Source organism: Hordeum vulgare, chromosome 2H, assembly GCF_904849725.1.
Source record: "Hordeum vulgare subsp. vulgare chromosome 2H, MorexV3_pseudomolecules_assembly, whole genome shotgun sequence".
In the NCBI taxonomy this organism is placed as follows: Eukaryota; Viridiplantae; Streptophyta; class Magnoliopsida; order Poales; family Poaceae; genus Hordeum; species Hordeum vulgare.
Genome location: NC_058519.1, coordinates 43,914,026 through 43,938,522, shown reverse-complemented (window position 1 = coordinate 43,938,522; position 24,497 = coordinate 43,914,026).

Sequence of the window (24,497 nt, the reverse complement as noted above, 5' to 3'; positions counted from 1 at the left end):
CAGGGCTGCTGAGAAGGAAGCCAAAAAGAGAAAGGCCTCCTTAGCAGAAGAAGAAACACAGGCCAAGCGCCTCAAAGCACTTGACGAAACTGCTCCTCTGGACCCTATGCCCCTAAATGTCGCTCCTTCTTATGAAATGGTCATCCTTGATGATCAAGCAAAAGGGGCAGATGACGAAATGAAGATGCTGCCGCTAAGGAACACACCGACGAAGAAATTCGTATTGACGACAGTCCTCAACCCTTCATTCCTCAGAAAGACACTGCTCAAGGATCAGCTGCACCCACTGAAGAAACTAACTCTACCACCAAGCCAGCTGAGGAAGAACAACCTGAAAATCCTCAAGTTGATGAAATTCAAAGCTCTGAGCAAAATCTTCACGATGAGGAACAGGTTGACCCAACTCCTCCAACTCAGCAAGATGAAACTATCTCTCAGCCTGATGCACAGCCAGAGCACGCCCCTAAGCCTGACGCCCAGCCAGAACCATCTCCTCAGCCTGAAGTACCAGCTGCTGAAATTCCTCAACCTGAGGAAAATGCTGAAGAAAATGCACCTGACCAAGACAATGCATTCGTCATGCTCAACCCCGAGACTGCATTTGTTGTCTCCCCTCCTGTTCCTCAGCAAAATCTTCAGCCAGCTTAGCGTCAGCCATTCTCCAAGCGTCCAAAGTTTCAAAACGAGAATTTCTTTGAAGAACGCATGTACTTCATTGGAGAGAACCCCTAAGAAAAGCCTCAAATGAGGCATCTGAAGCTTTGGACTAGGACACAGATGAATTACTATGCCTCTGTGCTATGTGGACGAAACAAGATATTCCAGCACAGGCATATTCCTCACGTTGAACTTGAAGCTATCCGTGCCTAGAGCCAGTCCTCAGTGTACTCCATGATGCTGGTTTACTACCAATGTGCTCCGACATCTCTGACTGGAACAGCGAGCTAATTCTTCAGTTCTGTGCCACTCTTCACATATCTGGCAACCCTTAAGACATTAACACTTGGGTGTTTGATTGGATGACACAAACACACTCACTACAAGGCTCCTGCTACTGAACTCCTCCATGAATTGCCTATACCAATTCCCTCAGATGAGGCTGTGAAGCTTTATGGTGAGCGTGAGCTACCCAATGGGATGATGGAAGTCCTCATGAAGCCTTTGGCTGAAGGGAAATCACCGAGAAAAACGTTCCTCGTCCACGAGCTCAAGTATACACCCAGTTCTGTCTACAGAATCCTCTGCAGTGTGCTCGCGCCGACCAAAGGCCATGATAATGAAGAAGATGTCGTAGGCCTCATGAAGAATATCCTCTTCAACATCATCCATGGTATTCCTATCAACATCCATGATTTCTTCTTGAGAACTTTGGCTGACAATGCTATATGTCCTTTTGATCACAAGATATATGCCCCATGGATCATGAGATTCATCAGGACAAGGACAGGCATCAACTTTCTCGCTGAGTACCAAAACCATGTTGGTTATATGCCTCCTATCCGGGTCAACAAGAAGACTTTCGAGCCCATTGAAGGAAAAGGCAAATTAGTAATTGAAGAAGGCAGTAGGCCCCTTGATGGTCAGTTCAGAGAGCCAGAAGCTTATTCTTCATGGGATGATACTGGGACTCGTCCGGCTAGCCCCGTTCCGCCTCGTGTGATGAATACACGAGAGCTGCTCCTCAGTCTTCACCAGAAGGTGGATCGCAATCACAAGTGGGTCAAATGCCAGTTTGGCGCCATTGTGAAAACCCTCACTGAAACATAGAACTCTGTGAAGCTCAACCATCACTATCTCCATGAGGTTTTTGATCGCACCTGGGCTACACTTGCACATCTGAAGACTCAAACTGAGCTTGAAGAAATGGACTTTGAGCGAGACTTTGACTGGTCGTGGCCTCCCAAGAAGAAGTTCAGGCCTATTCTAGTTCCAGACCTTGAAGACAGCTCCTTTTCTTCATTCCGCACTGCTGAAACTGATGAAGAACAGCTCGACACTTCTACCGGTCCAAGGAAGAAGACTACTCCCAAGAAGCATCACGGCTCTTCCTCAACCGCCAAGAAGTGAAGTCTTCACGGGCGTTAGTCCTCAGTTTGTCTCTTTTTGTCACTTGATGACAAAGGGGGGGAAACTTGAGAGTTAGTCTTCAAGCGGGATATTTTTGGGGCTTATGAACTATATTTAAGTTACAAACTCTTGGCTCTTCTGAAGTTTTTATGTAATGAGTTGTAACTTAAGCCCGATGGTACTCTGACGCTTTTGAACGTTTTTCTTCGCATGCTTATTCCTCAAGATTTAATGCACGCATGCTGGAATTCGTCAGATACCATTTGTCATCATGCATTTTCATTTTCTTCATATGATATGTTACATATATGCGTGATTTACAAGACTCAGGGGGAGATCTCCATGATATAAATCATCAATGTGCATTTGCTGTGAAAAGCAAAATCCTCACGATATGCACATCTTCAGGGGGAGTCTCTCTGAATCTTGATTTCAAATTCCTCAAATAAGTATTTACACTTCATATTTTTTATCCCTGTTGAAGACTTAACCTAATTGTTATCAACCACCAAAAAGGGGGAGATTGTAAGTGCATCTAGTGCCCCTTAGTGATTTTGGTGGTTTGAAGACTTATAGGTTAAGTATCTAATGTGTTTATGAGTGTACACATGATCTATAAGTCTTTGAGGAGTTTGAGATATTTGAAGAATATCAACCCCTAAAAATATATATATCTTTGGTTGAAGAAATTGGCCTGAAGATGAAGAAATGAATCGCTAGGAATCTGCGATGAAATTGATATTCCTCATGAAAATACTGAAATTGAGGAATTCGGTGTGTCCTGAAGAAAATCACTTTGAAGAATTTTCTCTTTCTGTTTTCTTTTCTTCGCATTTGAGTAATAGGAACACCGTACTTTTAAAGGGGGTCGAATTTACACTTTGGAATGAATTTCCTCATGATGCTCAACCCAAGCCTAATCCTACCAAAAGCCTCAAGTGAGGAATATGAGTGACATGAAGACTCTCACAGTTGAGGGTTCCGACCGTTTCGATAGACACGCCAAGTCATTGGTCTTATCCACTCCAACAGTCATATTATTTAAGGTCATTAGTGTCAAATCATGTCGGGATGCTCCCAGGCTATAAATAGCCACCCCCCACAACCATTAGCTGGTTGGCTGCTCCGTTAGAAACTAACACTTGTCATAAGAGCAACCCAATTCCTCAGAGTCTTTGAGAGTAATTCAACAGTGAGGAAATACACCATACACCGAAACCAAAAACCAAACCTAGTGATTGAGCATCACTTAAGAAGTTGTTCCTGTGTGGGACTAAAGCCTTTTACCTTTGAGGACTGTGCATCCTCCAGAAGGTTAGGCGTCATGTCTAGAGCTTTCCAGCAGTCAATTGTGGATCGCCGGGTGACCAAGTTTGTGAGGGCTTGGAAGTCTGCCCAAGTTTGTGAGGCCTTGGAAGTCTGCCCTGAAGACTTACCACGAGTGTTGGGCGAGGACTGTGTGTTCTTAACCCAAGGAGAACACGGTAGGGACTGTGTGTCCCGGGACTGTGTGTCCCGGGACTGTGTGTCCTTTGGTTTCAATACCAAGCCGCTCCAAACTAGCTGTACGACTGTCACAGCAGTTGGAACTGGGTCATCAACGACTGTCTTCACTCAGAAACAGGTTCTAATTCCTCAACTCCTTACTTTCCTCGTATTATGTGTTGATGACTTTCACTGCTACTGTTTGAAGAATTTGCTGAAGACTTTCTCTGAATTTCCTCAACCCCAAATTCTTCACGCCAGTTAATCCTCATCTGTATTCTGCGTGCTTGCTCACAGTGCAATTTTTTTTCACTTTCCTCACTCCGAAAAACTGTTGTTGTGAAACTTTGCACTTCTGATCCTTTACTGTTTCCGCTGTAAGTTAGTCATCAGTGAGGAATTTCCTAAAAGGAATTTCCTCAGTGATGAAATTCTAAAAATCTCCTCTTCACCCCCCCTCTAGTCGATATAACGCACTTTCAATCTGCAAGCAAAGTGTCAGCAGCAAAGTAGTATGATAACAATGGTGTCAGAAATGATCTGTTGACGGCACACTATTCCTAACGATTGTATCAATGGCGCCAGAAGTTGCCCGTTGACGGAAATTGTCCTTTTCTGTCAACGACCAGTGCACCAAAATTGTAGCAGGTAGCAGCAGTGTAACGAGTAGCGGCAGTGGCGAGGAACAACAGTAGTGACAGCAGTAGCAAGTAGCAACAGTAGCAAGTAACAGCAGCAGCAACAGTAGTAACAGCAGCAGAGCAAAACAAGTAACAGCATCAGTGGGACAAACTCGTAGTCAATGGGTTGGTGATTTGTTTGGATGATATTCATCATGCAACAGTTATAACACGGAGAGATATGTGGCTAGCTCCCGTTCGTCAATGTGATGTAGGCATGCATTCCGTGTGTCGTCATACGTGCTTAGGGAAAAGAACTTGCATGACATCTATTGTCCATCCCTCCCGTGGCAGCGGGGTCCAAAAGGAAACTACGGGATATTAAGGTTCTCCTTTGAATAAAGAACCGGACCAACGCATTAGCACTTGGTGAACACATGAACTCCTCAAACTATGGTCATCACTGGGAGTGGTTCCGGTTATTGTCACTCCGGGGTTGCCGGGTCATAACACATAGTAGGTAACGACAACTTGCAAGATCGGATCTAAAACACACATATATTGGTGACAACATAATAATTTCAGATCTAAAATCATGGCACCTGGGCCCTAGTGAAAAGCATTAAGCATGGCAAAGTAGTAGCAACATCAATCTCAGAACATAGTGGATACTAGGGATCAATCCCCGTCAAAACTAACTCGATTACATGATAGATCTAATCCTACTCATCACCGCCCAGCGAGCCTACGAATAGATTACTCACGAACGATGAAGAGCTTCATGGAATTGGAGAGGGAAGAAGGTTGATGATGACGATGGCGACAATTTCCCCTCTCCGGAGCCCAAAACGGACTCCAGATCTGCCCTCCAGATGAAGAACAGGATGTGGCGGCGCGTCTGTATCGCAAACGCGACGAAATCTTCTCTCTTGATTTTTTCTGGGACGAAAGTGAATTTATAGAGCTGAGATTGGGGGCGGCAGAGCCACGTGGGCCCCACAAGCTTGCAAGCCGCCACCAAGGGGGGGTGTCGGCTACAGGGCTTGTGGCCCACTGGCCCATCCCCTCCGGTGGATCTTTGCGCAGGTATTTTTCATATTTTCCAGAAATATTCTCCGTAAATTTTCAGGACGTTCTAAGAACTTTCATTTGTGCACAAAAACAACACCAAGGCAATTCTACTGAAAACAGCGTTAGTCCAGGTTAGTTCCATTCAAATCATGCAAATTAGAGTCCAAAACAAAGGGCAAAAGAGTTTAGAAAAGTAGATACGATGGAGACGTATCAACTCCCCCAAGCTTAAAACCTTGCTTGTCCTCAAGCAACTCAGTTGACATAATGAGAGAGAAAGAAAAACTTTGACAAACTCTGTTTGATCTTCTTGTTGCAACTATGTCTAACTCATAACCAGAATTTCAGCAAGATCACAAGTTAACCACATAAGCAAGTGACACAAAGGTCTCACGGTAAACTAATATCAATGGCATAATCAGCTAACGAGCAAATAATAATGAGTTTCAAATACCAACACTTCAATAAAAACAAGCATGAAGCAATATGAATAGGTGGTATCTCGCTAGCTCTTTCTGAGACCGCAAAACATAAATGCAGAGCACTTTCAAAGATCAAGGGCTGACTAAACATTGTAATTAATAGCAACGAAGATCCAGTCATAGTCATACTCAATATCAATCAAAAGCAAAGCATAAAAATGACAGAGGTGCTCTCTAATTGGTGCTTATATAAGAGGAGGTTGACTCAATAGGAAAATAAATAGACAGGCCCTTCGTAGAGGGAAGCATTGAATTGCAGAGCTGCCAGAGCTCAGGCTTTGAGAACAGAGATAATAATTTTGGGTGGCATGCTTTCATTGTCAACGCAATGACCAAGAGTTCTCAATATCTTCCATGCTACTCATGCTATAGGCGGTTCCCAAACAGAAAAAATAAAGTTTTAACTCCCCCACCACCAATCAATCACACTCCACGGCTAGCCGAATCCTCGGGTACCGTCCATACTAACATCAATCCGGGGGGAGTCTTGTTTTACAATTATGTTTTCGATTTAAGCGTGGAACTGGGCGTTCCAATTACCGGCCCCTTTCTCATGAATGATAGTGAATAAACACATGTCGAGGATAACACTCCTAGCATGGAAGATACCAATAGCCCCCTGTCACCACATGAGCGGTTCGGCCATGCAAAACAGATTATTTCTTGAAGGTTCAGAGAGTGGCACATGCAAATTTACTTGGAACGACAGGTAGATACCGCAAATAGGTAGGTATGGTGGACTCTCATGGAAAAACTTTTGGGTTTATGGAAGTGGATGCACAAGCAGTATTCCGCTTAGTACAAGTGAAGTCTAGCAAAAGACTGGGAAGCGACCAACTAGAGAGCGACAACATTCATCAAGATGCAATGAGTTTGACTAACATTGAATGCAAGCATGAACAAGATATAAATCACCATGAACACGAACATCATAGAGGCTATGTTGATTTTGTTTCAACTACATGCATGAACATGCGCCAAGTCAAGCCACTTGAATCATTCAAAGGAGAATACCATCCTATCATACTACATCATAGTCATCTCAAAAACTATGTTGAAATTCAAGACAAACCATTATAAGCTCTCAACTAGTTAAGCATGGCATCAGAAACTATGATCTCTAAGTTGTCATTGCAAACATGGTTCTCTCACAACAAAGCTGAATCAGGCATGACAAGCTAGTCATATTTACAAAAACAAAATAGATAGAGTTCATACCAGCTTTTCCAGTCTCAGTCACTTCATCATATATCATCATTATTGCCTTTCATTTGCACGATTGAACGATGTGAACAATAATAAGAGTGCTCGTGCATTGGACTAAGCTGAAATCTGCAGGAAAACACAAAGGAGAAGACAAAGTAATATGGCTCTTTGAAAGCTAAACAGGTATGCATGCAAGAACCTCTAAACATTGTAACCAATATCTTCTACCTTGACCCAAAGAAAAAGAAAACTATTTACACGGGAAAACTCCCAACAAGCAAAAAAAAGAAAGGAAAATATTTTTGGGTTTTCTCAAAAGGACACAAAACAAGAAAACGAAAATAAACTAGCATGGATAATAAAGTGGCAAAGTGTAAACACCGTCTAACAAAGCGGAAGCATAAGCATGAATGTAAGGTCGGTGAGAACACGTACTCCCCCAAGCTTAGGCTTTTTGCCTAGCTTGGTCTACTCCCAAGGTGGGAAATAACCAGCTCCGGGATACTCCGGAGAAGACTGTGGATGCGACTGTTGTGTGAGCTCCTCTGGCTCCCACTGATAAACTAGCGTCTGGTACTCGACTGGCGGCTCGAGCACGGGCACCTGTGGTTGGGCCAAGCCCCAATATGCGTAGATGTCCGAGGGCATAATAGTGTACCTGTCTGCATGAAGATCGAACAAAGAAGGAGCAGGCAAAGTAATAGTCTCTCGAGTATCCTGACTAAATACCAGGTTATAAATCATCCGTCTACTAGCATCTCTATCCAGAAAATCATGGCGAACCATGCTGTCATAATCCAGATATTTCTCAGGGAGAAGCATCTCTCCTTCCTCTCCCAGTCTAATGGGTATCTCAAAGTGTCTGGCAAGACGGGTAACATAGATACCTCCATAGACGACACCCTTGGAACGGTTGGTGTTCAACCGCTGGGCCACTATAGTACCTAGGCTATAAGTCTTGTCGTTACAAAGGCCTTCACGCAAAACCGCAAGGTCTGGAGAACTAAGTGATCCAGCTTCCCCACGGCCAATCAAACATGTTCCCACAAATAGTGAGAAGTACCGAAGTACAGGAAAATGTATGCTAGCAATTCTAGCGCGAGACACTCCTCTCTCCTCTCCAACAGCAATAGTACCAATGAAATCCTCCAAGTACCGTGGACGAGGGTCATGGATATCCCCAACATAAGGTAATTTGCATACATTGCAAAAATCTTGTAGTGTCATGCACTGGGGAACATCGTATACCACGAACTCAACCATGGGAGGATTCTTCCTCGGATAAAAGTTGAAGCTTTGAACGAAAGTATTGCTGAGGAGGAGGTATTGCGAGCACTTATCTTCAACGAACGCAGTAAGACCCACGTTCTCCACCAAGTAATAAAAGTCTTCATAAAGCCCAGCGGCGCGCAAAAAATCTTCACTTGGCCATTCGCACGCTCGAACTTCTGTGACTCGAGGAACTACGTACTTGGGTTGGTTCTTCTCATCCTCCTTGGGGTTACGGCTTGAGGAGCCTCTCAAGAACCTCCTCATCTTTTCCTTTTTCTAGCTCTAAAAAATTCTGAAATTTTTAGAGACTTCGAAAGAAAAGTGAATAAAGATTAACCCAACTCATAGCAACTACTCCTACTAATGCCTAGAGACCTTATCACGCGCTAAAACTACTTGGGACCATCTAAATCAACATTTCTAGCTCAAGAACAGGGTCACCAAGGTAGCAAGAATACGCGAAGGATAAAGCACTAGAGCAAAAACTAATTGGACCAATGGAGGAGTCACTTACCAAGGAGTAATTTCCCCAAAACGGTTCGGATAATGGTGCTTTGAGCAAGGAGATCGAAAATCACGGCCAAATGAGCAAGAACACGAGTTTGAGCTGCGAAACAATTTTTTCTGGAGGTGGAAGAAGAGGATGAGAGCTGGAATGAGTGGAGGGGGTCCCTGTGGGCCCCACAAGCTTGCTAGCCTCCACCAGGGGGCAGCGGCTGCACGGCTTGTGGCCCACTGGTCTGGCCCCCAGGCCAGCTCTCAGGCCCAATATTTTTCAAATATTCCAGAAAAAATCATACTAAATTTTCAGGACCATCGAAGAACTTTTATTTTCGGGGTATTTTTCTCCGGGACGCTCAAACAGAAAACAGGAAAAGCCAAACTAATTCTATCATTTTTCTTCTAAGCAACAGAAAATGAAAGCTTGGAACAGAGGTTTGTGACTCCTCGATTCATCCATTTCATGGTCATCGAAAGAAATCCGTCAATGGGGTTGATCAAGTCCTCATGACAAAACCTTCTCGAATCGCAAGAGAGAACGGAGAATTTTCGAATAACCACTAAGTCACCTCAATAGGGATATGTATGTCCCCAACAAGCAAATCATACTTCATCTTGACATGAGGAATAGGGTATTCAAAGATCCCAATAAGAATCAATGAATTTTTTTCGATAGCATTGATGCAATGTACTTGATATTGTTTCTTCGGAAAGTGCACTATGTGCTCATTACCGTTGACATGGAAAGTGGCATTGCTTTGTTGCAATCTATAACAGCCCCTGCCGTGCTTAAAAAGGGTCTTCCGAGGATGACAGCCATGGCATTGTCCTGAGGAATATCCAAGATAACAAAGTCTGTTAAGATAGTGGTGTTAGCAACCACAACAGGCACATCCTCGCAAATGCCGATAGGGAAAGCAGTTGATTTGTCGGCCATTTGCAGAGAAATTTCAGTGGGTGTCAACTTATCCAATTCAAGTCTACGATAAAGAAAGAGTGTCATAACACTAACACTGGCTCCAAGGTCACATAAGGAAGTTCTTACGTAGTTTCCTTTAATGGAGCAAGGTATAGTGGGCACTCCGGGATCACCAAGTTTCTTAGGAGTTCCACCTTTGAAAGTGTAATTAGCAAGCATGGTGGAGATCTCAAGATCTGGTATCTTCTATTTATTAGTCACGATATCTTTCATGTACTTGGCATACGGAGACATTTTGAGCATATTAGTTAACCGCATCTGCAGAAAGATGGGTCTTATCATCTCAATGAAGCGCTCAAAATCCTCGTCATCCTTTTTCTTGGATGGTTTAGGAGGAAAGGGCATAGATCTCTGAACCCATGGCTCCCTTTCTTTACCATGCTTCCTAGTAGTGAAGTCATTCTTATCGTATCTCTTAGGTTGTGGGTTATCAGGATTAACCGTAGGTTCAATCTCCACATCCTCATCATTGCTAGGTTGATCATTATTATGAACATCACTGTCCATATTGTCATTAAGTTCATGTTCATCACCAGATTGTGTTTCTGCATCAGACGCAGAAATGTCATTAGGTTCTTCAGGTGTGACAGTATTTGGTGAACTGGCATGTAGGTTTCTATCATCCTTCTTCGTCTCCTTAGGATGACTGGGTGTATCAGCATTAATTCCTTGAGAATCTTGATCAATTCTCTTAGGATGACCTTCAGGATACAAAGGTTCCTGAGTCATTTTGCCACCTCTAGTAATGACTCTGACAGAGTTGTCATTTAACTCATTGAGCAAGTCATTCTGAGCTTTAATTACTTGTTCTACCTGAGTAGTAATCATAGAGGCATGTTTACTCAGAAGCTTCAAATCATTGACATTTCTATCCACACAAGCACTTAAATGGCTAAGCATACGAGTATTTTGTTCCAAATGTGTGCTAACATAATCATTGAAACTATGTTGTTTGGCAACAAAGTTGTCAAATTCATCAAAGCATAGGCTAGCAGGTTTTTCAAAAGGAATATCACTCTCATCAAACCTACGTGGAGAATTCACTTCTACTACTTGTATCGGGTTATCGAGACCACGGATCTCTTTGATAGGTGGTAGATTTTTGACATCTTCAGATCTAATGCCTTTCTCTTGCATAGATTTCTTGGCTTCTTGCATATCTTCGGGACTGAGGAATAGAATACCTCTTTTCTTCGGAGTTGGCTTAGGAGATGGTTCGGGAATAGTCCAAGCATTATCGTTGATCAAGATGTTATTCAGTAGGGTCTCAGCTTGTTCTATAGTTCGTTCCCTAAAAACACAACCGGCACAACTATCTAGATGGCCTCTAGAGGCGTCGGTAAGTCCATTATAGAAGATATCAAGTATCTCGTTCTTCTTAAGAGGGTGATCAGGCAAAGCATTCTATAGCTGGACGAGCCTCCCCCAAGCTTGTGGGAGACTCTCTTCTTGGAGTTGAGCAAAGTTGTATATTTCCTGCAAGGCAGCTTGCTTCTTATGGATAGGGAAATATTTCTCACAGAAGTAATAGACCATATCCTCGGGACTACTCACACATCCAGGAGCAAGAGAGGTGAACTAGGCTTTAGCGTCATCCTTTAAAGAGAAAGGAAACATCTTAAGGATGTAGTAGTGGCGGATCTTCTCCTCACTAGTGAAAAGGGTGGCTATATCGTGTAGTTTGGTAAGATGGGCTACGACCGTCTCAGACTCATAACCGTGGAAAGGATTAGATTCAACTAGAGAGATTATCTCAGGATCGACATAGAATTCATAATCCTTATCGGTGATAAAGATAGGTGAAGTGGAAAACTTCGGGTCGTATTTCATCCTAGCTTTCAGAGATTTTTCCTTCCACTTGAGAAGTAATTTCTCAGCGTCATAGGCATCCTTACACGCAAGAAAATACTCAGCTATCTCTCCCTCCATAACATAACCCTCAGGTATATCAGGCAATTCATATCTAGGAGAGCTAGATCTAGCCGGAGCGAAAGTTGGTTCTATCTCAATAGTATCGGTAGTTTCAGAAGCATCACGAGCATTGGCAGTAACTCTAGCAATATGAGCATCAAGGAATACCCCTAGTGGAACATGAGGCAAAGTAGTTGTTGGGTAACGTAGCATAAATTCAAAAAAATTCCTACGCATATTCAAATCTTCCTATGGAGAGACCAGCAACGAGAGAGGGGTGAGTGCATCTTCATACCTTTGAAGATCGCTAAGCGGAAGCGTTCCTAGAACGCGGTTGATGGAGTCGTACTCGCGGCGATTCAGATCGCGGTGTGATTCCGATCTAGTATCGAACCACGGCACCTCCGCGTTCAACACACGTGCAGCCCAGTGACGTCTCCCGCACCTTGATCCAGGAAGGAGGAGGGAGAGGTTGGGGAAGATCTCCGGCAGCACGACGGCGTGGTGTCGATGGAGAAACGAGGTCTCCCGACAGGGCTTCGCCAAGCATCGTGGGAGAGGAGGAAGAAGGGAGGTAGGGCTGCACCGAGGGAGATGCAGATTGGTGTCTCCAACAGCCCAAAGTGCCCACTATATATAGGGGGAGGGAGGTGCTGCGCCCCCTTGAGGGTTTCCCTCTCCTCGGAGGGGTGGCAGCCCTAGATGGGGAGGAGGTGCGGCGGCCAGGAGGGGAGGAGGGGTGGCGCACCCTTCTGGTGGGCCTTAGGCCCACCAGCGCTAGGGTTCCCCCCTTCCCCCTTCTTCTTGCGCCATGGCCTGAGTGTGGGGGCGCACTAGCCCACCTAGGGGCTAGTTCCCTCCCGCACTTGGCCCATCTAGCCTTCCGTTGTCGTGGCCCCCTTCCGGTGGACCCCTGATACGTCTCCAACGTATCTACTTTTCCAAACTCTTTTGCCCTTGTTTTGGACTATAATTTGCATGATTTGAATAGAACTAACCTGGACTGACGCTGTTTTCAGCAGAATTGCCTTGGTGTTATTTTTGTGCATAAATCAAAGTTCTCCAAACGTCCTGAAAATTTACGGGGAGCAGTTTTGGAAAATATCAAAAATACCTGCGCCAGGATCCACCTGAGGGGGTGGGCCAGTGGGCCACAAGCCCCTGCTCCGCCACCACCCCCCCTAGTGCCGCTGCGGAGGCTTGTGGGGCCCACAGGCCTCTGCCGCCCCCAACTCCAGCTCTATAAGTTGTCTTTCGTGCGAGAAAAAATAGAAAGAGAAGTTTTCATCGCGTTTTCGATACGGAGGCGCCGCCACCACCTGTTCTTCATCAGGAGGGCAGATCTGGAGTCCGTCTTGGGCTCCGAAGAGGGGAAATCGTTGCCATCGTCATCATCAACCTTCTTTCCTCTCCAATTCCATGAAGATCTTCGTCGTTCATGAGTAATCTATTCGCAGGCTCGCTGGGCGGTGATGAGTAGGATGAGATCTATCATGTAATCGAGTTAGTTTTGATGGGGATTGATCCCTAGTATCCACTATGTTCTGAGATTTGATGTTGCTACTACTTTGCCATGCGTAATGCTTGTCACTAGGGCCCGAGTGCCATGATTTCAGATCTGAAATTATTATGTTGTCACCAATATATGTGTGTTTTAGATCCGATCTTGCAAGTTGTAGTTACCTACTATGTGTTATGATCCGGCAACCCCGGAGTGACAATAACCGGAACCACTCCCGGTGATGACCATAGTTTGAGGAGTTCATGTGTTCACCCAGTGCTAATGCGTTGGTCCGATTCTTTATTAAAAGGAGAACCTTAATATCCCGTAGTTTCCTTTTGGACCCCGCTGCCACGGGAGGGATGGACAATAGATGTCATGCAAGTTCTTTTCCCTAAGCACGTATGACGACACACGGAATGCATGCCTACATCACATTGACGAATGGGAGCTAGCCACTTATCTCTCTGTGTTATAGCTGTTGCATGATGAATATCATCCAAACAAATCACCGACCCAATGCCTACGAGTTTGTCCTATTGTTGCTACTGTTGTTACTTGTTTTGCTCTGCTGCTACTGTTGCTACTACTGTCGCTTGCTACTGTTGCTACTTGCTACTGCTGTCACTACTGTTGTTCCTTGCCACTGCTATTGCTCGTTCCACTATTGATACCCGTTACTTCGCTGTTACTACTTCGCTGCTACTATTGTGCTTGCAGATACTATTCTTTCAGGTGTTCTTGAATCTGACAAATTCAGCTGCTAATACTTGAGAGTATACTCTCACCTCCTGTCTGGCATACCTACAAATTTGGGTCGAATACTCTACCCTCGAAAACTGTTGCGAACCCACGCGCTGGTGGGCCATCAACAACATTCTTCCAGTTTCATTGTCGAGGAGTGCTATCAGCATTCTTCTGGTGCCGTTGCAAGAGATGGTTAGTCGTTTATAAGCATTCGTCTAGCTAACACTAGAGATTGCAGGATCAACCCTTTTCTGGAGCCATTGCCAGGGAAGCACAGCTGACGTCAGCATTTTTCTGGCGCCGTTGCCGGGGAGGTATTGCTATATTCTCTGAGTTACTTGGGATTTATATCTGCTGATCACTATGAAGAATCTGAAGGATCCAAAGACCAAAGTCTTGCCCTCAACTACGAGGGGAGGTAAGGAATTGCCATCTAGCTCTTCACTTGATTCACCTTCAGTTATGAGTAAGTTTGCGACATCACCTCCTGCTAGAAATCTTGATATGTCGCCTATGCTTGATACTGCTAGAGATGCTATGCTTGATACTATGCCTCATGATACTATGCTTGATACTGCTAGAGATGCTATGCTTGATACTGCTTTGCCTGATGATGCTAGAGATGCTATTATGCCTGATGATGCTATGCTTGATACTGCTAGAGATACTCCTTTGCCTGATGTTCCACTGGGAGCGTTCCTTGATGCTCATATTGCTAGAGTTACTGCCAATGCTCGTGATGCTTTTGATATTGTCGATGCTATTCATATAGAACCTGCTTTTGCTTCTGTTAGACCTTGCTCTCCTAGATATGAATTGCCTGTTATACCTAAGGGTTACGTTATGGAGGGAGAGATAGTTGAGGATTTTCTTGCGTGTAAGGATGCCTATGACGCTGAGAAATTAGTTCTCAAGTGGAAGGAAAAATCTCGGGAAGTTAGGATGAGAAATGATCCGAAGTTTGCCACTTCTCCTATCGTTGTCATCGATAAGGATTATGAATTCTCTGTCGACCATGAGATAATCTCTCTAGTCGAATCTGATCCTTTTCACGGTTATGAGTCTGAGACGGTCATAGCCCATCTTGCCAAACTATCCGAAATAGCCAACCTTTTCACTAATGAGGAGAAGATCCGCCACTACTATATCCTTAAGCTATTTCCTTTCTCTCTAAAGGATGATGCTAAAGCCTGGTTCACCTCTCTTGCTCCTGGATGTGTGCGTAGTACCCAGGAGATGGTCTATTACTTCCGTGATAAATATTTCCCTGCCCATAAGAAGCAAGCTGCCTTGGAGGAAATATACAACTTTGCTCAACTCCAAGAAGAGAGTCTTCCACAAGCTTGGGGGAGGCCCGTCCAGCTACAGAATGCTTTGCCTGATCACCCTCTCAAGAAGAATGAGATACTTGATATCCTCTATAACGGACTTACCGATGCCTCTAGAGACTACCTAGATAGTTGTGCCGGTTGTGTTTTTAGGGAATGAACTGTAGAGCAAGCTGAGACCCTACTGAATAACCTCTTGATCAACGATAACACTTGGACTATTCCCGAACCACCTCCTAAGCCAACTCCTAAGAAAAGAGGTATTCTATTCCTCAGTCCCGAAGATATGCAAGAAGCCAAGAAATCTATGCAAGAGAAAGGCATTAGATCTGAAGATGTCAAAAATCTACCGCCTATCAAAGAGATCCACGGTCTCGATAACCCGATATAGGTAGTGGAAGTGAATTCTCTGCGTAGATTTGATGAGAGTGATATTCCTTTTGATAAACCTGCTAGCCTATGCTTTGATGAATTTGACAACTTTGTTGCCAAACAACATAGTTTCAATGATTATGTTAGCAGACATTTGGAACAAAGTACTCGTATGCTTAGCCATTTAAGTGCTTGTGTAGACAGAAATGTCAATGCTCTGAAGCTTCTGAGTAAACATGCCTCTATGATTACTACTCAGGTAGAACAAGTACTTAATTCTCAGAATGACTTGCTCAATGAATTAAATGACAACTCTGTCAGAGTCATTACTAGAGGAGGCAAAATGGCTCAGGAACCTTTGTATCCTGAAGGTCATCCTAAGAGAATTGATCAAGAGTCTCAAGGAATCAATGCTGATACACCCAGTCATCCTAAGGAGAAGAAGAAGGATGATGTTGGAAATATGCCCTAGAGGCAATAATAAATTAGTTATTATTATATTTCTTTGTTCATGATAAACGTTTATTATCCATGCTATAATTGTATTGATTGGAAACACAGTGCATGTGTGGATACATAGACAAAACACTCTCCCTAGTAAGCCTCTAGTTGACTAGCTCGTTGATCAGAGATGGTCAAGGTTTCCTGACCATAGGCAAGTGTTGTCACTTGATAACGGGATCACATCATTAGGAGAATCATGTGATGGACTAGACCCAAACTAATAGACGTAGCATGTTGATCGTGTCATTTTGTTGCTACTGTTTTCTGCGTGTCAAGTATTTGTTCCTATGACCATGAGATCATATAACTCACTGACACCGGAGGAATGCTTTGTGTGTATCAAACGTCGCAACGTAACTGGGTGACTATACAGATGCTCTACAGGTATCTCCGAAGGTGTTCGTTGAGTTAGTATGGATCGAGACTAGGATTTGTCACTCCGTATGACAGAGAGGTATCTTGGGGCCCACTCGGTAATACAACATCACACACAAGCCTTGCAAGCAAAGTGACTTAGTGTAACTTGCGGGATCTTGTATTACGGAACGAGTAAAAGAGACTTGCCGGTAAACGAGATTGAAATAGGTATGCGGATACTGACGATCGAATCTCGGGCAAGTAACATACCGAAGGACAAAGGGAATGACATACGGGATTATATGAATCCTTGGCACTGAGGTTGAAACGATAAGATCTTCGTAGAATATGTGGGATCCAATATGGGCATCTAGGTCCCGTTATTGGATATTGACCGAGGAGTCACTCGGGTCATGTCTACATAGTTCTCGAACCCGCAGGGTCTGCACACTTAAGGGTCGACGTTGTTTTATGCGTATTTGAGTTATATGGTTGGTTACCGAATGTTGTTCGGAGTCCCGGATGAGATCACGGACATCACGAGGGTTTCTAGAATGGTCCGGACACGAAGATTGATATATAGGATGACCTCATTTGATTACCGGAAGGTTTTCGGAGTTACCGGGAATGTACCGGGAATGACGAATGGGTTCCGGGTGTTCACCGGGGGGGAAACCCACCCTGGGGAAGCCCATAGGCCTTGAGGGTGGCGCACCAGCCCTTAGTGGGCTGGTGGGACAGCCCAAGAAGGCCCTATGCGCCATAGGAAGAAAATCAAAGAGAAAAGGAAAGAAAAAGAGGAGGTGGGAAAAAGGGGAAGGACTCCTCCTTCCAAACCTAGTTGGATTCGGTTTGGAAGGGGAGGACTCCCCCCCTTGGCTCGGCCGAACCCCTTGAGGGTCCTTGGACCCCAAGGCAACGCTTCCCCTCTTCCCCCTATATATACGGAGGTATTAGGGCTGATTTGAGACAACTTGGCCACGGCAGCCCGACCACATATCTCCACGGTTTTACCTCTAGATCGCGTTTCTGCAGAGCTCGGGCGGAGCCCTGCTGAGATTAGATCACCACCAACCTCCGGAGCGCCGTCACGCTGCCAGAGAACTCATCTACCTCTCCGTCTCTCTTGCTGGATCAAGAAGGCCGAGATCATCGTCGAGCTGTAGGTGTCCTGAACGCGGAGGTGCCGTCCGTTCGGCACTAGATCGTGGGACGGATCGCGGGACGGTTCGCGGGACAGATCGAGGGACGTGAGGACGTTCCACTACATCAGCCGCGTTTTCTTAACGCTTCTGCTCTGCGATCTACAAGGGTACTTAGATCTAATATCCCCTCTCGTAGATGGACATCACCATGAAAGGTCTTCGTGCGCATAGGAAATTTTTTGTTTCCCATGCGACGTTCCCCGACAGTGGCATCATGAGCTAGGTTCATGCGTAGATGTAATCTCGAGTAGAACACAAAAGTTTTTGTGGGCGGTGATGTGCGTCTTGCTGACCTCCTTAGTCTTTTCTTGATTCCGCGGTATTGTTGGATCGAAGCGGCTCGGACCGACATTACTCGTACGCTTACGAGAGACTGGTTTCATCGCCACGAGTAACCCCGTTGCTCAAAGATGACTGGCGGGTGTCGGTTTCTCCAACTTTAGTTGAATCGGAATTGACCGAGGAGGTCCTTGGATGAGGTTAAATAGCAATTCATATATCTTCGTTGTGGTGTTTGCGTAAGTAAGATGCGATCCTACTAGATACCCATGGTCACCACGTAAAACATGCAACAACAATTAGAGGACGTCTAACTTGTTTTTGCAGGGTATGCTTGTGATGTGATATGGCCAACGATGTGATGTGATATGTTGGATGTATGAGATGATCATGTTGTAATAGTTAATATCGACTTGCACGTCGATGGTACGGCAACCGGTAGGAGCCATAGGGTTGTCTTTAAACTAACGTTTGTGCTTGCAGATGCGTTTACTATATTGCTAGGACGTAGCTTTAGTAGTAATAGCATGAGTAGCACGACAACCACGATGGCGACACGTTGATGGAAATCATGGTGTGGCGCCGGTGACAAGAAGATCGTCCCGATGCTTTGGTGATGGAGATCAAGGAGCACGTAATGATGGCCATATCATGTCACTTATGAATTGCATGTGATGTTAATCCTTTTATGCACCTTATTTTGCTTAGAACGACGGTAGCATTATGAGGTGATTTCTCACTAAAATTTCAAGACGAAATTGTGTTCTCCTCGACTATGCACCATTGCGACAGTTCTTCGTTTCGAGACACCACGTGATGATCGGGTGTGATAGACTCAACGTTCACATACAACGGGTGCAAAACGGTTGCACACGCGGAACACTCGGGTTAAGCTTGACGAGCCTAGCATGTGCAGACATGGCCTCGGAACACATGAGACCGAAAGGTCGAGCATGAATCGTATAGTTGATATGATTAGCATAGAGATGCTTACCACTGAAACTATTCTCGACTCACGTGATGATCGGACTTGAGATAGTGGATTTGGATCATGTACCACTCAAATGACTAGAGAGATGTACTTTTTGAGTGGGAGTTCTTAAGTAATATGATTAATTGAACTAATTGTCATGAACATAGTCTAATGGTCTTTGCGAATTACGATGTAGCTTGCGCTATAGCTCTACTATTTTTATATGTTCCTAGAGAAAATTTAGTTGAAAGTTGATAGTAGCAAACTTTGCAGACTATGTCTGTAAAACCGAGGATTGTCCTCATTGCTGCGCAGAAGGCTTATGTCCTTAATGCACCACTCGGTATGCCGCACCTCGAGCGTCCTCTGTGGATGCTGTGAACATCCGACATACACGTTTCTGATGACTACACGATAGTTCAGTGCAAAATACTTAATGGCTCAGAAGCAAGGCGCCGAAGACGTTTTGAAACGTCACGAACATAAGTGATGTTCTAAAGAGATGAAATTGTGATTTCATGCTTGTGCCCTTGTTAAGAGGTACGAGACCTCCGACAAGATTCTTTGTCCACAAAGTAAAGGAGAAAAGCTCAATCGTTGAGCATGTGCTCAGATTGTCTGAGTACGACAATCGCTTGAATCAAGTGGGAGTTAATCTTCCAGATGAGATAGTGATGGTTCTCCAAAGTCACTGCCACCAAGCTATGAGAGCTTCGTGATGAACTATAACATATCAAGGATAGATACAATGATCCTTGAGAGATTCGCGATGTTTGACACTGCGAAAGTAGAAATCAAGAAGGAGCATCAATAGTTGATGGTTAGTAAAACCACTAAGTTTCAAGAAAGGCAAGGGCTAGAAGGGATACTTCATGAAACGGCATAACAGTTGCTGCACTAATGAAGAGACCCAAGATTAAACCCAAACCCGAGACTAAGTGCTTCTGTAATGAGGGGAACAGTCACTGAGGCGGAGCAACTCTTGATACTTGGTAGATAAGAAGGCTGGCAAAAGTCGAAAGAAGTATATTTGATATACATGATGTTGATGTGTACTTTACTAGTACTCCTAGTAGCACGAGGGTATTGGATACCGGTTCGGTTGCTAAGTGATTAGTAACACGAAATGATAGCTACGGCATAAACGGAGACTAGCTAAAGGCGAGGTGACGATATGTGTTGGAAGTGTTTCCAAGGTTGATATGATCAAACGTCGCACGCTCCCTCTACCATCGGGATTGGTGTTAAACCTAAATAATTGTTATTTGGTGCTTGCGTTAAGCATGAACATGATTGGATCGTGTTTATTGCAATATGATTATTCATTTAAAGAGAATAATGGTTACTCTATTTGCTTGAATAATCACCTTCAATGGTTTATTGAATCTCGATTGTAGTGTTACACATGTTCATGATATTGGTGCCAAAAGATACGAGGTAATAATGATAGTAGCACTTACTTGTGGCACTGCCGCTTGAGTCATGTTGGTATAAATTGCATGAAGAGGCTCCATGCTGATGGATCTTTATACTCACTTGATTTTGAATCACTAGTGACATGCAAATCACACCACATGAGCAAGGCCTTGTTTTCATTCAGATGAAACAAGATAGTAACTTGTTGGAAGTGATACATTTTGATGTATCCAGTCCAATGGGTGCTGAGGCACGTAGTGGGTGTCATTATGTTCTTACTTCAATGACGATTTGAGTAGATACAAGAGTATTTACTTAATGAATCACAAGTCTGAAATATTGAAAAGTTCAATTCTGTTTCGGAGTGAAGTTCGTCGTAACAAGAGGATAAACTGTCTACGATATGATCATAGAAATGAATATCTGAGTTACGAGTTTTGGTACGCAGTTAAGACAATGTGGAAATTGTTTCGCAGTTCATGCCACCTGGAACATCATAGTGTGATGATGTGTTTGAACGTCATAGCCACGCACTATTTGGTATGGTGCATGCTATGATGTCTCTTATCGAATTACCACTATCGTTTATGGGTTATGCATTAGATACAACCGCATTCACTTTAAATAGGGCACCACGTATTTCCGTTGAGATGACACAGTATAGACTGAGGTTTAGAGAAATCTAAACTATCGTTTCTTGAAAGTTTGGGGCTTCGACACTTATGTGAAAAAGTTTCAGTCTGATAAGCTCGAACCCAAAGCGGATAAATGCATCTTCATAGGATATCCAAAACAGTTGGGTATATCTCCTATCTCAGATCCGAAAGCAAAGTGTTTGTTTCTAGAAACGGATCCTTTCTCGAGGAAAGGTTTCTCTCGAAAGAATTGAGTGGGAGGGTGGTAGAACTTGATAAGGTTATTGAACCATCACTTCAACTAGTGTGTAGCAGGGCGCAGGAAGTTGTTCCTGTGGCGCCTACACCAATTGAAGTGAAAGCTTATGATGGTGATCATCGAGCATCAAATCAAGTTACTACAAAACTCGTAGGTTGACAAGGTCGCGTACTACTGCAGAGTGGTACGGTAACCCTGTCTTGGAGGTCATGTTGTTGAGCAACAATGAACCTACGAGTTATGGAGAAAGCAATGGTCGGCCCGGATTCCGACAAATGGCTAGAGGCCATGAAATCCGAGAGAGGATCCATGTATGAAAACAAAGTGTAGACTTTGGAAGAACTACTTGATGTTCATAGGACTATTGAGTAAAGATGGATCTTTAAAAGGAAGACAGACGATGATGGTGATAAGTCACTATTAAGAAAAGTTCGGCTTGTCGCAAAGATGTTTCCGACAAGATCAAACAGTTGACTATGATGAGACTTTCTCACTCGTAGCGATGCTGAAAGTCTGTTAGAATTATGTTAGTAGTTGCTGCATTATTTATGAAATATTGCACATAGGATGTCAAAACATTGTTTCCTCGACGGTTTCCTTGAGCAAACATTGTATGTGATACAACCAGGAGGTTTCGTCGATCCTAAAGATACTAGCAAGTATGCAAGCTCCAGCGATCCTTCAATGGACTGGTGCAAGCATCTCGGAGCTGGAATATACACTTTGATGAGATGATCAAAGATTTTGGGTTTGTACAAGGTTTATGAGAAACTTGTATTTCCAAACAAGTGAGTGGGAGCACTATAGAATTTCTGATAAGTATATGTGGTTGACATATTGTGGATCAGAAGTAATGTAGAATTTCTGTAAAGCATACAAGGTTGTTTCAAAGGAGTTTTCAAAGGAATACCTGGATTGCGCTACTTGAACGTTGAGCATCAAAGATCTATGAAGATAGATCGAAAGCGCTTAATAGAAGTTTCAACAAGATGCATGCCTTGACAAGTTTTTGAAGGAGTTCAAAATAGATCAGCAAAGAAGGAGTTCTTGGTTGCGTTGTGAGGTGTGAATTTGAGTAAGACTGAAAACCCGATCCCGGTAGAATAAAGAGAATAGACGAAGGTCGTCTTCTATGCCTTCGCCGTAGAATCTGAAGTATGCCATGCTGGGTACCGCACCTGATGAGTGCCTTGACTCAAAGTCTGTTGAGAGGTACAGAGAGTGATCCATGATTGAATCACTAGCAGCAGTCAAAATTTATCCTTAGTAACTGATGGACTAAGGAATTTTTCTCGATTATGGAGGTGTTAAAGAGTTCGTCGTAAAGGGTTACGTCGATGCAAGCTTTGACACTAATCCGAAAAACTATGAGTAGTGAAACGGATTCGTATAGTAGAGTAGATATTTGGAGTATTTCCGAATAGCACGTAGTAGCAGCATATATAAGATGACATAAAGATTTGTAAAGAACGCACGGATCTGAAAGTTTCAGAACCGTTGACTAAAACCTATCTCACGAGCAAGACGTGATCAGACCCCAGAACTATATGGGTGTTGGATTCATTGAAATCACATGGTGATGTGAACTAGATTATTCACTCTAGTGCAAGTGGGAGACTGTCGGAAATATGCCCTAGAGGCAATAATAAATTAGTTATTATTATATTTCTTTGTTCATGATAATCGTTTATTATCCATGCTATAATTGTATTGATTTGAAACACGGTGCATGTGTGGATACATAGACAAAACACTGTCCCTGGTAAGCCTCTAGTTGACTAGCTCGTTGATCAGAGATGGTCAAGGTTTCCTGACCATAGGCAAGTGTTGTCACTTGATAACGGGATCACATCATTAGGAGAATCATGTGATGGACTAGACCCAAACTAATAGACGTAGCATGTTGATCGTGTCATTTTGTTGCTACTGTTTTCTGTGTGTCAAGTATTTGTTCCTATGACCATGAGATCATATAACTCACTGACACCGGAGGAATGCTTTGTGTGTATCAAACGTCGCAACGTAACTGGGTGACTATAAAGATGCTCTACAGGTATCTCCGAAGGTGTTCGTTGAGTTAGTATGGATCGAGACTGGGATTTGTCACTCCGTGTGACGGAGAGGTATCTCGGGGCCCACTCGGTAATACAACATCACACACAAGCCTTGCAAGCAAAGTGACTTAGTGTAAGTTGCGGGATCTTGTATTACGGAATGAGTAAAAGAGACTTGCTGGTAAACGAGATTGAAATAGGTATGCGGATACTCACGATCGAATCTCGGGCAAGTAACATACCGAAGGACAAAGGGAATGACATACGGGATTATATGAATCCTTGGCACTGAGGTTGAAACGATAAGATCTTCGTAGAATATGTGGGATCCAATATGGGCATCCAGGTCCCGCTATTGGATATTGACCGAGAAGTCCCTCGGGTCATGTCTACATAGTTCTCGAACCCGCAGGGTCTGCACACTTAAGGGTCGACGTTGTTTTATGCGTATTTGAGTTATATGGTTGGTTACCGAATGTTGTTCAGAGTCCCGGATGAGAACACGGACGTCACGAGGGTTTCCGGAATGGTTCGTAAACGAAGATTGATATATAGGATGACCTCATTTGATTACCGGAAGGTTTTCGGAGTTACCGGGAATGTACCGGGAATGACGAATGGGTTCCGGGTGTTCACCGGGGGGGCAACCCACCCCGGGGAAGCCCATAGGCCTTGGGGGTGGCGCACCAGCCCTTAGTGGGCTGGTGGGACAGCCCAAGAAGGCCCTATGCGCCATAGGAAGAAAATCAAAGAGAAAAGGAAAGAAAAAGAGGAGGTGGGAAAAAGGGGAAGGACTCCTCCTTCCAAACCTAGTTGGATTCGGTTTGGAAGGGGAGGACTCCCCCCCTTGGCTCGACCGACCCCCTTGAGGGTCCTTGGACCCCAAGGCAAGGCTTCCCCTCTTCCCCCTATATATACGGAGGTTTTAGGGCTGATTTGAGACAACTTTGCCACGGCAGCCCGACCACATATCTCCACGGTTTTACCTCTAGATCGCGTTTCTGCGGAGCTCGGGCGGAGCCCTGCTGAGATTAGATCACCACCAACCTCCGGAGCGCCGTCACGCTGCCGGAGAACTCATCTACCTCTCCGTCTCTCTTGCTGGATCAAGAAGGCCGAGATCATCGTTGAGCTGTACGTGTGCTGAACGCGGAGGTGCCGTCCGTTCGGCACTAGATCGTGGGACGGATCGCGGGACGGTTCGCGAGGCGGATCGAGGGACGTGAGGACGTTCCACTACATCAACCGTGTTTTCTTAACGCATCTGCTGTGC